This window comes from Meles meles, chromosome 6 (assembly GCF_922984935.1).
Source record: "Meles meles chromosome 6, mMelMel3.1 paternal haplotype, whole genome shotgun sequence".
Classification (NCBI taxonomy): domain Eukaryota; kingdom Metazoa; phylum Chordata; class Mammalia; order Carnivora; family Mustelidae; genus Meles; species Meles meles.
Genome location: NC_060071.1, coordinates 38,917,796 through 38,931,889, shown reverse-complemented (window position 1 = coordinate 38,931,889; position 14,094 = coordinate 38,917,796). Strand labels below are relative to the sequence as shown.

The 14,094-nt window shown below is 38.3% G+C and overlaps 1 protein-coding gene and 1 pseudogene across 3 annotated transcripts in view; one reads left to right on the top strand and one right to left on the bottom strand.

Moving 5' to 3' along the window:
• Positions 1–14,094, bottom strand: part of UNC13C (unc-13 homolog C) — a 629,711-nt gene that overhangs the window by 496,202 nt on the left and 119,415 nt on the right. The gene's annotated exons all lie outside the window — the stretch shown is intronic.
• LOC123945145 lies at positions 7,249–7,364 on the top strand (annotated as a pseudogene).

Sequence of the window (14,094 nt, the reverse complement as noted above, 5' to 3'; positions counted from 1 at the left end):
TGCTGTCCTCTGGGGGCGCACTGAGGAGTGGGGCCCCGGGCTCTCGGCTCCTCCGGGCCAGAGACTGGGAGGCCACCATTTTCATTCCCGTGTTCCGGAACTCTACGGAAAGCGTTCAGGGAACAGAAGCTCCCAAAAGCGAACCCGAGCCGATTACTTAGTCCGGCCGCCGGTAAGGGCGGTGCAATCCCGCCTCGGGCAAAGACACTTGAGAGTCACTACAACAGGCCCCTCCCCCAGAAGATCAACAAAATATCCAGCCAGGACGAAGTTCATCTATCAAGGAGAAAGCAGATTCAATTCCTAAGACAGCAGAGCAATTCCAGAGGAGGAGAAAGCAAAGCACGGAACTCATGGCTTTCTCCCCATGATTCTTTAGTCTTGCGGCTACTTCAATTTTTTTTTCTTTTTTCAATTTTTTTTTCTTTTTTCAATTTTTTTTTCTTTTTTCTTTTTTCTTCTTCTGCTAAATTTTTTAAAACTTTTACCCTTTTCTTTTTTAACGTTTTTTGACTAGTTCATCTAAATATATATATTTTTTCTTTCTTTTTTATATTTTTTTACTTGTTTTATTTTTTAAATTTTTTTCTTTTTCTTTTTTTTTTTTTCAGAACCTGTTTTTATCCCCTTTCTCCCCCCCACAATTTGGGGTCTCTGCTGATTTGGTTACAGCGCATTTTTCCGGGGTCTTTGCCACCCTTTTAGTAGTTTATTTGCCCCTTCATACCCTCTTATCTGGACAAAATGACAAGGCGGAAAAAATCACCACAAACAAAAGAACAAGACACAGTACCAAAGGCTAGGGACCTAATCAACACAGACATTGGTAATATGTCAGATCAAGAGTTCAGAATGACGATTCTGAACATTCTAGCCAGGCTCGAAAAAGGCATGGAAGATATTAGAGAAACCCTCTCTGGAGATATTAAAGCCCTTTCTGGAGAAATTAAAGAACTAAAATCTAACCAAGTTGAAATCAAAAAAGCTATTAATGAGGTGCAATCAAAAATGGAGGCTCTCACTGCTAGGATCAATGAGGCAGAAGAAAGAATTAGTGATATCGAAGACCAAATGACAGAGAATAAAGAAGCCGAGCAAAAGAGGGACAAACAGCTACTGGACCATGAGGGGAGAATTCGAGAGATAAGTGACACCATAAGACGAAACAACATTAGAATAATTGGGATTCCAGAAGAAGAAGAAACAGAGAGGGGAGCAGAAGGTCTATTGGAGAGAATCATTGGAGAGAATTTCCCTAATATGGCAAAGGGAACAAGCATTAAAATCCAGGAGATGCAGAGAACCCCCCTCAAAGTCAACAAGAATAGGTCCACACCCCGTCACCTAATAGTAAAATTTACAAGTCTTAGTGACAAAGAGAAAATCCTGAAAGCAGCCCGAGAAAAGAAGTCTGTAACATACAATGGTAAAAATATTAGATTGGCGGCAGACTTATCCACAGAGACCTGGCAGGCCAGAAAGAGCTGGCATGATATATTCAGAGCACTAAATGAGAAAAAATGCAGCCAAGAATACTCTATCCAGCTAGGCTATCATTGAAAATAGAAGGAGAGATCAAAAGCTTTGAGGACAAACAAAAACTGAAAGAATTTGCAAACACCAAACCAGCTCTCCAGGAAATATTGAAAGGGGTCCTCTAAGCAAAGAGAGAGCCTAAAAGTAGTAGATCAGAAAGGTACAGAGACAATATACAGTAACAGTCACCTTACAGGCTACTAATGGCACTAAATTCATATCTCTCAATAGTTACCCTGAATGTTAATGGGCTAAATGCCCCAATCAAAAGACACAGGGTATCAGAATGGATAAAAAAACAAAACCCATCAGTATGTTGCCTACAAGAAACTCATTTTAGACGCGAAGACACCTCCAGATTTAAAGTGAGGGGGTGGAAAACAATTTACCATGCTAATGGGCATCAGAAGAAAGCTGGGGTGGCAATCCTTATATCAGATCAATTAGATTTTAAGCCAAAGACTATAATAAGAGATGAGGAAGGACACTATATCCTACTCAAAGGGTCTGTCCAACAAGAAGATCTAACAATTTTAAATATCTATGCCCCTAACGTGGGAGCAGCCAACTATATAAACCAATTAATAACAAAATCAAAGAAACACATCAATAATAATACAATAATAGTAGGGGACTTGAACACTCCCCTCACTGAAATGGACAGATCATCCAAGCCAAAGATCAACAAGGAAATAAAGGCCTTAAATGACACACTGGACCAGATGGACATCACAGATATATTCAGAACATTTCATCCCAAAGCAACAGAATACACATTCTTCTCTAGTGCACATGGAACCTTCTCCAGAATAGATCACATCCTGGGTCACAAATCAGGTCTCAACCGGTATCAAAAGATTAGGATTATTCCCTGCATATTTTCAGACCACAATGCTCTGAAGCTAGAACTCAATCACAAGACGAAAGCTGGAAAGAACCCAAATACATGGAGACTAAACAGCATCCTTCTAAAGAATGAATGGGTCAACCAGGAAATTAAAGAAGAATTGAAAAAATTCATGGAAACAAATGATAATGAAAACACAACAGTTCAAAATCTGTGGGACACAGCAAAGGCAGTCCTGAGAGGAAAATATATAGCGGTACAAGCCTTTCTCAAGAAACAAGAAAGGTCTCAAGTACACAACCTAACCCTACGCGTAAAGGAGCTGGAGAAAGAACAAGAAAGAAACCCTAAACCCAGCAGGAGAAGAGAAATCATAAAGATCAGAGCAGAAATCAATGAAATAGAAACCAAAAAAACAATAGAAAAAATCAATGAAACTAGGAGCTGGTTCTTTGAAAGAATCAATAGGATTGATAAACCCCTGGCCAGACTCATCAAAAAGAAAAGAGAAAGGACCCAAATCAATAAAATCATGAATGAAAGAGGAGAGATCACAACTAACACCAAAGAAATACAGACAATTATAAGAACATACTATGAGCAACTCTACGCCAACAAATTGGACAATCTGGAAGAAATGGATGCATTCCTAGAGACATATAAACTACCACAACTGAACCAGGAAGAAATAGAAAACCTGAACAGGCCCATAACCAGTAAGGAGATTGAAACAGTCATCAAAAATCTCCAAACAAACAAAAGCCCAGGGCCAGACGGCTTCCCAGGGGAATTCTACCAAACATTTAAAGAAGAACTCATTCCTATTCTCCTGAAACTGTTCCAAAAAATAGAAATGGAAGGAAAACTTCCAAACTCATTCTATGAGGCCAGCATCACCTTGATCCCAAAACCAGACAAGGATCCCACCAAAAAAGAGAACTACAGACCAATATCCTTGATGAACACAGACGCAAAAATTCTTGCCAAAATACTAGCCAATAGGATTCAACAGTACATTAAAAGGATTATTCACCACGATCAAGTGGGATTTATTCCAGGGCTGCAGGGTTGGTTCAACATCCGCAAATCAATCAATGTGATAGAACACATTAATAAAAGAAAGAACAAGAACCATATGATACTTTCAATAGATGCTGAAAAAGCATTTGACAAAGTACAGCATCCCTTCCTGATCAAAACTCTTCAAAGTGTAGGGATAGAGGGCACATACCTCAATATTATCAAAGCCATCTATGAAAAACCCACCGCAAATATCATTCTCAATGGAGAAAAACTGAAAGCTTTTCCATTAAGGTCAGGAACACGGCAGGGATGTCCATTATCACCACTGCTATTCAACATAGTATTAGAAGTCCTAGCCTCAGCAATCAGACAACAAAAAGAAATTAAAGGCATCCAAATTGGTAAAGAAGAAGTCAAACTATCACTCTTCGCAGATGATATGATACTATATGTGGAAAACCCAAAAGACTCTACTCCAAAACTGCTAGAACTTGTCCAGGAATTCAGTAAAGTGTCAGGATATAAAATCAATGCACAGAAATCAGTTGCATTTCTGTACACCAACAACAAGACTGAAGAAAGAGAAATTAAGGAGTCAATCCCATTCACAATTGTACCCAAAACTATAAGATACCTAGGAATAAACCTAACCAAAGAGACTAAGAATCTATACACAGAAAATTATAAAGTACTCATGAAAGAAACTGAGGAAGACACAAAAAAATGGAAAAATGTTCCATGCTCCTGGATTGGAAGAATAAATATTGTGAAAATGTCTATGCTACCTAAAGCAATCTACACATTTAATGCAATCCCTATCAAAATACCATCCATTTTTTTCAAAGAAATGGAACAAATAATCCTAAAATTTATATGAAACCAGAAAAGACCTCGAATAGCCAAAGGAATATTGAAGAACAAAGCCAAAGTTGGTGGCATCACAATTCCGGACTTCAAGCTCTATTACAAAGCTGTCATCATCAAGACAGCATGGTACTGGCACAAAAACAGACACATAGACCAGTGGAACAGAATAGAGAGCCCAGAAATCGACCCTCAACTCTATGGTCAACTAATCTTCGACAAAGCAGGAAAGAATGTCCAATGGAAAAAAGACAGCCTCTTCAATAAATGGTGCTGGGAAAATTGGACAGCCACATGCAGAAAAATGAAATTGGACCACTTCCTTACACCACACACGAAAATAGACTCCAAATGGATGAAGGACCTCAATGTGAGAAAGGAATCCATCAAAATCCTTGAGGAGAACGCAGGCAGCAACCTCTTCGACCTCAGCCACAGCAACATCTTCCTAGGAACAACGGCAAAGGCAAGGGAAGCAAGGGCAAAAATGAACTATTGGGATTTCATCAAGATCAAAAGCTTTTGCACAGCAAAGGAAACAGTTAACAAAACCAAAAGACAGCTGACAGAATGGGAGAAGATATTTGCAAACGACATATCAGATAAAGGGCTAGTATCCAAAATCTATAAGGAACTTAGCAAACTCAACACCCAAAGAACAAACAATCCAATCAAGAAATGGGCAGAGGACATGAACAGACATTTCTGCAAAGAAGACATCCAGATGGCCAACAGACACATGAAAAATTGCTCCACGTCACTCGGCATCAGGGAAATACAAATCAAAACCACAATGAGATATCACCTCACACCAGTCAGAATGGCTAAAATTAACAAGTCAGGAAATGACAGATGCTGGAGAGGATGTGGAGAAAGGGGAACCCTCCTCCACTGTTGGCGGGAATGCAAGCTGGTCCAACCACTCTGGAAAACAGCATGGAGGTTCCTCAAAATGTTGAAAATAGAACTACCCTATGACCCAGCAATTGCACTACTGGGTATTTACCCTAAAGATACAAACATAGTGATCCGAAGGGGCACGTGTACCCGAATGTTTATAGCAGCAATGTCTACAATAGCCAGACTATGGAAAGAACCTAGATGTCCATCAACAGATGAATGGATCAAGAAGATGTGGTATATATACACAATGGAATACTATGCAGCCATCAAAAGAAATGAAATCTTGCCATTTGCGACGACGTGGATGGAACTAGAGCGTATCATGCTTAGTGAAATAAGTCAATCGGAGAAAGACAACTATCATATGATCTCCCTGATATGAGGACATGGAGAAGCAACATGGGGGGGGTAGGGGGATAGGAGAAGAATAAATGAAACAAGATGGGATTGGGAGGGAGACAAACCATAAATGACTCTTAATCTCACAAAACAAACTGGGGGTTGCTGGGGGGAGGTGGGATTGGGAGAGGGGGAGCGGGCTATGGACATTGGGGAGGGGAGGCGAACCATAAGAGACTATGGACTCTGAAAAACAACCTGAGGGTTTTGAAGGGTCAGGGGTGGGAGGTTGGGGGAACAGGTGGTGGGTGATGGGGAGGGCACGTTTTGCATGGAGCACTGGGTGTTGTGCAAAAAGAATGAATACTCTTACGCTGAAAAAATTAATAAAAAGGGAAAAAAAAAAAGAAGTTCAATGAACTCAAGAATGTATGAACATAATAAGAACTTCAACAAAGATGGAAAAAATTTAAAAAGAACCAATAAGAGCTGTGAAATACAGTAACTGAAAAATATCCTAGAGGGAATCAATAGCAGATTTTATTAGCTATCTGTAAGACAACATAGTAGAAATTAACCACGAAGAATAGCTAAAAATTTTATGAGGATACTTTAAGGGAACTCTGGATAACATCAAATATAGGAGCATTAACATTACAGAGGTTTCAAAAAGGGATGATAAAGAGAAAGGGATCAAAAATCTATCTGAAAAAAGAGCTGACAAATTCCCTAACCTCTTGAAGGAAGGAGATACCCAAGCCTAGGAAACACCGAGTCCAAAATAAGATGAATCCAAAGGGACCTGCAGCAAGACACATTAAAATCAATGTGCCAAGAGTTAAAGAAAAATTATTAAAAGCAACCAGAAAAAAAAAAAAAAACACTTATACAAGGCATCTCCCACAAGATTATCAGGTGATATTTTACTAGAAACTTCATAGGCCAGAAGGGAGTGGCAGGATATATTAAAAGTACAAAGTGATGGGGCACCTGGGTGGCTCAGTCAGTTGAGTATCTGACTGCAGCCCAGGTTATGACCTCAGGGTCCTGGGATTGAGCCCAGCAGCAGGCTCATTACTCAATGGGAAGCCTGCTCATCCCTCTGTCACTCCTACTGCTCACTCTCTTGTTCTCTCAAATAATAATAAATATATATATACATATATATGTATATGTATATATATATACAAACACACACATATATATATATTTAAAGATTTTATTTATTTGACAGACAGATCAGAAGTAGGCAGAGAGGCAGGCAGAGAGAGAAGAGGAAGCAGTCTCTTCGAGGAGCAGAGAGCCCGATGCAAGGCTCTATCCCAGGACCCTGGGATCATGACCTGAGCCAAAGGCAGAAGCTTTAACCCACTGAGCCAACCAGGCACCCCCAAATATATATTTTTTTAAAGTTAAAAATGCTAGAGAACAATAGCACAAGCTCAAGAAAGGAAACTTTCAACCAAAAGTACTAAATCTGACAAGATTATCACTCAGAATTAAAGGAGGGATGAAAGTTTCTCAAACAAAAGCTACAGGTTCATCAACATCAAATCAGCCTTAATGAATGTTAAATGTACTCCTTTAAATGGGAATGAAAATGCCATAATTAGATATTTAAAAATTATTAAAAAAAAAGAATTCTCACTAGTAAATATAAACATATAGTAAATGTAGTAGACCAATCTGCTACATAGCAACTATGAAGGTTAGAAGACAAAAGTAGCAAAAATTATCTAGACACATAATAATTAGTTAAGGAATACACCAAATAACATCTAAAATAGCCTCCTCGGTAGTGTGTGCAGCCTGTTGATTGTACGGGTTGCCCTAAGGGACCTTGGAGACAGCCCTTTTGGTGGATGCTGGGGTCGGACCTCATGGCTATCTCCAATTTAGGCTGCAGACAGGTATGCGGGGTGCCTTTGGAAAGCCCCAGGGCACAGTAGCCAGAGTGCACATTGGCCAAGTCATCATGTCCATCTGTACCAAGCTGCAGAACAAGGAGCATGTGATTGAGGCCCTGCGCAGGGCCAAGTTCAAGTTCCCTGGCCGCCAGAAGATCCACATCTCCAAGAAGTGGGGCTTTACTAAGTTCAATGCAGATGAATTCAAAGACATGGTGACTGAAAAGCGGCTTATCCCAGATGGCTGTGGGGTCAAATACATCCCTAACCATGGTCCCTTGGACAAATGGAGGGCTCTGCACTCATGAGAACCTTGGCACTACCCCTTCCCGTCATACTCATGCCCACCAATAAATCCAACTTCCTGTCTCAAAAAAATATATATATATAAAGATGGTGGGGGAGTAAAACCTTGGTGCTTTGAGAATGCACTTGGACTCAAGCAACCACCAATTTAAAATATGCTGCTATATGTAAGGTACTATATATAAACCTCTTGATGACCACAAACCAAATACTGGAAATAGATACATAAAAAATAAACAGAAAAAAATAAATAAATAAACAGAAAGGAATAACACTAAGACACCAAATCATCAGGTAAGAGAGCAAGAAAGAAACAGAACTACAAAAACAATCAGAACTCAACAAAATGGCAGGAAGTATGTATCTGTTAATAACTACTTAAAATGGAAATGGACTAAATGCTCCCATGAAGAAACATAGGGTGGTTGAATTTTTAAAAGACCCAGTTATATGCTGTTAACAAGAGACTCACTTCAGATCTAAAGAAAATAAAGGAATAGAAAAAACATAGAAACCGAAAGAAAGCTGAGGGTTATACACATGACAGAATAGACTTTAAAATAAAGACTAACAAGAAAAAACGAAGGGCATTACCTAATGATAAATCAATCCAAGAAGATTTAACACTTATAATTATCTATGTACAAAACATAGGGGAATCTAAATATATAAAGAAAATATTGACATAAAGATAAATGGACAGTATAAAGTACCAGGGGATGTTAACACCCCACTCCATCAATGGATAATTCATCCAGGCAGAAAATCAGTAAGAAAACAGTGAACTTAATGACACAGACTAGATGGACTTAATATATACAAAACATTCCATCTGAAAAAGGAACACATTCTTCCAAGTGCGCATGGGGAATTCTCCAGGACAGATCACATTTTAGGCCACGTAACAGTTCTCAATAAATTGCAGAAGACTGAAATCACATCAAGCATCTTTTCTGACTACAATGGTATGAAATTAGGAGTTCATTACAAGAGGAAAAAAAGAAACTAGGAAACAAAACTACAATAACAAAACCATGAAGGATAAACATACTATTACACAACTAGTAAGTTAAAGAAATCAAACATGAGATCAAAAATACTTTGGAACAAATGAAAATAAAAACAGTTCAAAATTTGTGGGACACAGCAAAAGTAGCTCTAAGGGTTACAGCGTTTTATAGGACTACCTCAAGAAATAAGAAAAATCTCCATTTACTAGTACACCTAAAGGAACAAAAAGAACAAATAAGTTCCAAAGTTAGAAGAAAATAAAGAGTAGAGCAAAAATGAACGACTTAAAAAAAAATGATCAGTGAAACTAAAAGCAGCTTTTTTCTGAAAACAAAACTGACAAACTTTTAGCCAGACTCATCAAAGTAAGACAGGGCCCACATAAACAGAATCAAAAAAAGAAAAAAAAAATGATACCAGAGAAATACAAGGGGTAGTAAGATACTACTACAATTATGTCAACCAATGACATGACTTAGAAATGAATAAATTCCTAGAAACATACAATCTTCCAAGATTTAATCAAGAATAGAAAATCTAAACAGAATGATTAGTAATGAAATTGAATCAGTAATCCAAAAACTCCCAAAAGTCCAAGACCAGATGGCTTCATAGATAAATTTTAAACACTGAAAAAGTTAATACATGTACTTCTTAAACTATTTCAAAAAAACTCAAGAGGAAGTAACGCTTCTAAACTCATTCTGTGAGATCAGCATTACCCTGATACCAAAACCAGACAAAGACACCAGGAAGGAAGGAAGGAAGGAAAAAGAAAAGAAAAGGAAGAAAATTACAGGCCAATATCCCTGATGAACACAGAGGCAAAAATCCTCAGCAACGCCTACGGAACAGAATAGAGAGCCCAGAAATCAACCCTCAACTCTATGGTCAACTCATCTTCGACAAAGCAGGAAAGAATGTCCAATGGAAAAAAGACAGCCTCTTCAATAAATGGTGCTGGGAAAATTGGACAGCCACATGCAGAAAAATGAAATTGGACCACTTCCTTACACCACACACGAAAATAGACTCCAAATGGATGAAGGACCTCAATGTGAGAAAGGAATCCATCAAAATCCTTGAGGAGAACGCAGGCAGCAACCTCTTCGACCTCAGCCGCAGCAACATCTTCCTAGGAACAACGGCAAAGGCAAGGGAAGCAAGGGCAAAAATGAACTATTGGGATTTCATCAAGATCAAAAGCTTTTGCACAGCAAAGGAAACAGTTAACAAAACCAAAAGACAGCTGACAGAATGGGAGAAGATATTTGCAAACGACATATCAGATAAAGGGCTAGTATCCAAAATCTATAAGGAACTTAGCAAACTCAACACCCAAAGAACAAACAATCCAATCAAGAAATGGGCAGAGGACATGAACAGACATTTCTGCAAAGAAGACATCCAGATGGCCAACAGACACATGAAAAAGTGCTCCACGTCACTCGGCATCAGGGAAATACAAATCAAAACCACAATGAGATATCACCTCACACCAGTCAGAATGGCTAAAATTAACAAGTCAGGAAATGACAGATGCTGGAGAGGATGTGGAGAAAGGGGAACCCTCCTCCACTCTTGGTGGGAATGCAAGCTGGTGCAACCACTCTGGAAAACAGCATGGAGGTTCCTCAAAATGTTGAAAATAGAACTACCCTATGACCCAGCAATTGCACTACTGGGTATTTACCCTAAAGATACAAACATAGTGATCCGAAGGGGCACGTGTACCCGAATGTTTATAGCAGCAATGTCTACAATAGCCAGACTATGGAAAGAACCTAGATGTCCATCAACAGATGAATGGATCAAGAAGATGTGGTATATATACACAATGGAATACTATGCAGCCATCAAAAGAAATGAAATCTTGCCATTTGCGACGACGTGGATGGAACTAGAGCGTATCATGCTTAGTGAAATAAGTCAATCGGAGAAAGACAACTATCATATGATCTCCCTGATATGAGGACATGGAGAAGCAACATGGGGGGGGGGGGGTAGAGGGATAGGAGAAGAATAAATGAAACAAGATGGGATTGGGAGGGAGACAAACCATAAATGACTCTTAATCTCACAAAACAAACTGGGGGTTGCTGGGGGGAGGTGGGATTGGGAGAGGGGGAGCGGGCTATGGACATTGGGGAGGGGAGGCGAACCATAAGAGACTATGGACTCTGAAAAACAACCTGAGGGTTTTGAAGGGTCAGGGGTGGGAGGTTGGGGGAACAGGTGGTGGGTGATGGGGGGGCACGTTTTGCATGGAGCACTGGGTGTTGTGCAAAAAGAATGAATACTGTTACGCTGAAAAAATTAATAAAAAGGGAAAAAAAAAATCCTCAGCAATATTAGCCAACCAAATTGAAAGATACATTAAAAAGATTATATACCACAATCAAGTGAGATTTATCCCAGGGATGCAAGGATAGTTCACTACTGCAAGTCAATCAACATAATATACTACATTAACAAAGAAGAGTAAAATCATCAACGATGTCAACAGATGCAAAAAAATGAACTTGATAAAATTTAACATCCATTTATGATAAAACCTCTCAACAAAATTGCATAGAGGGAACACACTTCAACACAATAGAGGCTATATATGACAATGTTATTGCTAATATCATAACCATCAGCAAAAAGCTGAAAGCTTTTTCTCTAAGACCAAGAACAAGACAAGGATGCCCACTCCTACCTCTGTTGTTCAACATAGTAATAGAAGTTCTAGTCATAGCAATCAGACAACAAAAAGAAAAGGCATCCAAATTGGGATAAAAAAGTAAAACTGTCACTATTTGCAGATGGCATGATACTAGATATAGAAAACCCTAAAGATTCCATTAAAAAATTTTTTTAGAATAAATGAACTCAGTGAAATTTCAGGATACAAAATTAATACATAGAGATTTGTTACATTTCCATCAATAATGAAGTGGAAGAGAAATTAAGAGAAAAATCTTATTTACATTGCATCAAAATACCCAGAAATAAATTTAAGGAGACAAAAGACCTGTGGTCTGAAAATTATGAAACACTGATGAAAGACATTGAAAATAACACCAACAAACAATAGGATATACTAGGTTCATGAATTAGAATATCATTAAGATGTCCATACTATCCAAAGCAATTTACAGATTCATACATTCCCTATCAAAATACCAATGGCATTTTTCACAGAACTAGAATAATCCTAAGATTTGTATAAAACCACAACAAGCCCTGAAGGGCAAAACATTCTTAAAGAACAAAGCTGAAAGTGTCACGCTCCCTGATTTCAAACAATAAAATACAGTACTCAAAACAATATGGTAGTGCCACAAAAATAGATGTATAGACCAACAGAACAAAACAGAAAATCCAAAAAGAAACCCATGCTTATATGGTCAATTAATCTTTGACAAAGAGAGAACATACAGTGATATGAAGAACTCACACACCATAATAGCAACCCACCCCCCACCCCCACAAACTACTTAGTTAAAATTGGGCAGAAGACTTGAATAGTCATTTCTTTAAAAAGCAACAGATAGCCAAAGACACACAAAAAGATCCTCAACATCACTAATCACCAGGGAGATGCAAGTCAAAACCACAGTGAGGTATGACCTCACACCTGTCACAATGGCTATTATCAAAATGACGATAAATTACTACATTGGTGAGAAAAAAGGAAGTGCTGTGGAGGAAAGGGAACCCTCAAGCACTGTTGGTAGGACTGAAAAATGGTGCAGCCACTGTGGAAAATAGTATGGATATTCCTCAAAAATTAAAAAGTTCAACTACTGGGGCACCTGGGTGGCTCAGGTCATGATCTTGGGGTCCTGGGATCGAGCCCTGCATCTGGCTTCCTGCTCAGCAGGAAACCTGCTTCTCCCTTTCCCACTCCCTCTGCGTTTGTTCCCTCTCTTGCTGTGTCTTTCTCTGTCAAATAATAAATAAAATCTTAAAAAAGTACAACTACTATATGATCCAGGAAAATGATATTGTATACACACACACGTGGAATATTACTCAGCCATTAAAAAGAATAAACTCTTGCCATTAACAACATGGTATTATGCTTAGTAAAATAAGTCAGATCCAGACAAAGGTCTTATGATTTGACTTGTATGTGGAATCTACAAAATAGAACAAAACAGAAATGTACTTATAAATACAAAGAGTAATCTCGTGGTTGCCAAGGGGGATGGTGGTGGAAGGATAAAGGAATTACAAGGTACAAACTTCCTGTTGTAAACAAAATAAGACATGGGGATACAAGATGCAACATAAGGAATTTAGTTAATTGTAACAACTTTGTATGTTGACAGATGGGTGTTATGTTTACCCTGGTGATCATTTCATAATGTATATAAATGTTGAATCTCTATGCTGCACACCTGAAATAAAGTATTGTATGTCAACTACACTTCCAAAAAAATAAAGAGTAAAGGATCTGAACAGATATTTTTCCAAACAAGATATACAAATGTCTAACAAGTACATGAAGAGGTGTTCAACATCGCTAACCATAACGGAAATGCAAATCCATATCATAATGAAATACACCTCACATCTGTTAGAATGGTTATCAAAGAGATAGAAGATAGCTAACCCTGGTGAGGACAGGGAGGAAAAAGAGACCTTATGCACTGTGGATAGGGACGTAAATTGGTGCAGCCACTATGGAAAACATATTAAGGTTACTCAAAAAATAAAAATAGAACTACCATATGACCCAGCAATTCCACTACTGGGAATATATCCAAAGGAAATAGAAAGACCATGTTGAATGGTATCTGCACCCCCATGTTCACAGCAGCATTACTGTCAATAGCCAAGATATGGACACAAGTGCCCACTGAAAGATTAACAGATAAGTTGTGGTGCTTATATACACACCATCGAGTACCATTTAGCCATAAAAAAGGAAATCCTGTCACTTGTGACAACACAGATGGACCCTGTACTAAGTCATATAAGTCAGAAGAAAACACATGTGGAACCTAAAAAACAAACCCAAACTCACAGAAAAAGAGATCAGATTTGTGGTTACCAGAAAGGACATGGGATGAAGGTGGTCAAAAGGTACAAACTCAGTTTTAACACGCATAAGGGATGTAACGTATAGTATGAGGACTACAGTTAACACCACTGTATGGTATCTATGAAAGTCTTTAAGAGGAAATCCTGAGTTCTTTTTTTGTACATATATGAAATACTGGATGTTAACTAAATATGGTAATCATTTCACACTATATAAAAGCCAAATTATTATGCTATCCCACTTATACAGTGCTGTATATCAATTAGATCTTAAATTTTTTTTGAAAACAAAAATTCAAATGTATTAACTTAAGGAAAATGAAA